Source organism: Poecilia mexicana, unplaced genomic scaffold (assembly GCF_051168715.1).
Source record: "Poecilia mexicana isolate PSO_F unplaced genomic scaffold, ASM5116871v1 scaffold_12, whole genome shotgun sequence".
In the NCBI taxonomy this organism is placed as follows: domain Eukaryota; kingdom Metazoa; phylum Chordata; class Actinopteri; order Cyprinodontiformes; family Poeciliidae; genus Poecilia; species Poecilia mexicana.
In genome coordinates, this window is record NW_028263381.1 from 12,585,245 (window position 1) to 12,588,557 (window position 3,313).

The 3,313-nt window shown below is 38.9% G+C and overlaps 1 long non-coding RNA gene across 1 annotated transcript; it reads left to right on the top strand.

Annotated features, from left to right (window-relative positions):
- Window positions 1-648, top strand: LOC148155995 (uncharacterized). Its single transcript, XR_015764777.1, has 3 exons — window positions 1-105; window positions 190-381; window positions 459-648. It is a non-coding gene; the product is annotated as an uncharacterized LOC148155995 (long non-coding RNA).
- The last annotated feature ends 2,665 nt before the right edge of the window (window positions 649-3,313 follow it).

The window sequence follows — 3,313 nt, forward strand, 5'->3', positions numbered from 1 at the left end:
AGTGCAAATAAAAGGCAAAGGAAATTGCCAAGTGTTTCAGTGCAGTCATGTTCATGTTCTATTTTGTGCTTGTGGCCCATTTGGCCATATCAACTGTTCTGGCAGGTAAGAAGGTGACATTGTTTTGTAGCTAGTTAGTCAATGACTGACTTCTGCATTATGTTTTCATGCTTGTGCTATCTTGCCCAGGCTCTCTTGTCTTTGTTAATGGACGCTGGATAACTCAGTTGGATAATGAAGAGTATTACAACGTGGTGGAAGGTACTGCTACACCAGTTGAAAGTATGTTGCCTGACAACTCCTCAGAAGAAGATGGACTGTTGCCGCTTGAAATCTTCAATTTGCAAACGACTCCAGAATCTTCTCTGCTGTTGGGTGAAGGTGGCTGCATTTTTGCTAAAAGTCACATATCTCAGCTTTGAGGACATCTTGGCGTAACTCTTGTTTGTCTCCCTCAGATTCTAATGAAGTTCATGACTCCAGAGTGTGGAAGACTGTTGTTGTAACAGCTGTATTGCTGGTGTCTCTTGTGGGATGCCTGGGCACAGCTTATTACTTTTGCATCTGGAGAGGAGGCAGGATTCATTATATGCCTCAGAAGACCTATGCCTAAATATAAAATAAAGCCTCTTATGGTTCAAATTTTTACATTTTCAGTCTCTTAACTTGAGTCTTTATTTAATGGGCATTTCTCCTTGCACTAGGAGTATAACTTCTATGAGACTTTAAACTCATTGCACAGTGGGAGGAGAAGACGCACTGCCTGGCATCACAACCAATCAGAGCCAGGAGAAGGGTGTTGGTGCTGTCATCTTCATGTTGTTGCCCATATACCCTCTCTCACCTATTGGGAGTGTGAGGCCAGCTGTGGCCACAGATAACTGAGGCTAAACTTTTTCCTGCAACTGTTTCTCTGTCAGTAGCAGAGTGGGTTGCATGGCCGTTTAGCTTTGAACACCATAAATTTTGAGTCTGCTTAAATTTATTGGCTAATAAATCCCTGTAAATATTTGTCCTTAGTCAATGTATACATTTACAAAGAAACTCTCAAAGTACAATTTTTATTTTTTTGTTTCTTGCATATCAGAGACATGACATCAAAAAGCCACTAGATGTCAGTATTAACACTTATTGTGCACGCTGGATGGGTACACTGATCCTCACTTATTTTTGATCAAAGTACAATATTTAAAATTTACTTGAAGCATTTGACGAATTTCTGCTAAATTTTTTTCCCATAATTTGACATTCACTAACCAACAGTCAAGCTCAACTTTTAGCCTCGGATGACCGAAATACCTGAAGGCTCTGTACCTTTCTCTGTCACAATGATTTAAATGTTTCCCTTCAGTTATTAAATGCAACTCCCATAAATTCTTCAGCGAGTCTGTATTTTCTCTTATAACCATCAATCCCTCCTCTGCTTTTCTTTTAGTCTTCGCTTTAACGTCTTGTTGGATGCCTCTGGCAAACGTTTTGGACTTCATACAAATTCATCTCGATCAGAGTTATGGCAGAAGTGGCTGTCAGGCTGTTGGCAAAAACCAGTGTACTGCTAAGAGTAGAGAGTAATGTTTTAATTCAGTGTCAGGCAAGCGAGCACAGATCAAACCCACAAACATTTATAAGTCCTCCTTGAGCAATATCAGGTGGCATTAGGGGGCCCAAGGAGACAAAAAGCTGATGAATTGAATTAATCTCCCTTGCTGTGATGGATGAGCCTGTTCACAGGGGGTTGGAAAACGCCAGCATTGTTCATCTGTCACTCCAATTGCCATGTCCCTCTATGATTTGTGCCTGTGTTGTGAAGGCCACAAGTGGCCAAAAGACCTCCCTTTCTCCTTCTCACTTGTCTCCCCCCTTTCTTTCTTTTTCTCAAAACTCCTCAGCTGCTCATTTGCACCCTCACAACTGACCCTAATATCCATATGCAAAACTAGTCTTTTCATTTCCAATAAGCTATGATAAATATCAATCACACTGAGCAGATTTTATGGCATGGCTGGACAGGAGATGTTAAGAATTTGTTGCATTTTCAGAATGTTGCTGACCACCACAAGATGCAAGAATGTACAAGTTTAAAAGTTGTTCAGACTTTTCAGAACAGCGCAGCAAAGCCACTGATGTGCAGATGTTTTATTATATCACAATTATCACTTCAAAAGAAAGTCATCATTGTACACCATCAATTGGGAAAACAATCTTTAAAAGAGCAGAAAATATAAGTACAATCCCAGATTTACCAGGTTATGACGCACTAACATGAAGTCATAGAAAAGACACATGATTTAGATTTGTGTTTTTTTCTTTTTAATTCTATGTGTTTTTATATTTTCCACGGCATATAAATATTTAATCTAAGTACCGTATTTTTAGGACTATAAGCCGCTACTTTTTTTCCTACGCTTTGAACCATGCGATTTATACCCCAGTGTGACTTTTCTGTGAATTTTTCTTCAACCACCAGGGAGCGCTTTAGCAGGAAGCTAAGAATTGGAAGTCAAAATTGTAAATCAAAGAAGAAAGTGCTAATTTTCAACAATCACATGCTAGCAGCAGGCACGACAGAGAAATGTCTTCAAACCTATACCCCCTAATCATGGAAACAATACCAAGAAGTTTATATGATGGAGTTGAGGGCTAAAGATCTGGCAATACAGGAAGGAAATAGAGCCGCTGCACGTAAACTCGGCATGAACGAATCAAAGGTTCGGCGTTGGAGAAACCGAGAGTGGCCGAGATAGCAGCGGCTTATAGCCCATTACATTTCCAGTTTTTTTTTTCTTTTTTTTTTTTTTTACTTTGTAGATGCAGCTTATAGTGAGGTGAGCTCTACAGTCTGGAAAATACGGTATTTTAGCTAATGCTCATCATTCCTCTTCATTGTGATGCACACTCGAAGCAATTTTATGTATTCTAATCTGCTTTAGTGATATGGTTTATTGTTGTTGATTTTGAAGGGATCTTGTTTTTTAAATAGAATCGTTGTTTTCTTGGGTTTATTTAGGGCTCCTGGAAAAATAATGAATTGCACTAGATTTTATGCTATCTGCCAATTTTTATAGCTAATGTGTAGTTATGGTTGTTTTCTTTATAAACTTCAGGCACACTCCCTTATTCTTTTGTTCTTAGTTTTCCTTTCAAAGGAAGCTGTCCTGCTTAAGGCTAACAAGTGATTCAATGGAGAATCCATTTTCTTCAGTGCTTCTGTGCCAAGAGTTGATTACAAATTCAGATCTAATCATTTATCAGATAACCTGCTGCTAGAGCAAGAAAAAAAAACACACACAACACAACAACCAAGCAATATCTG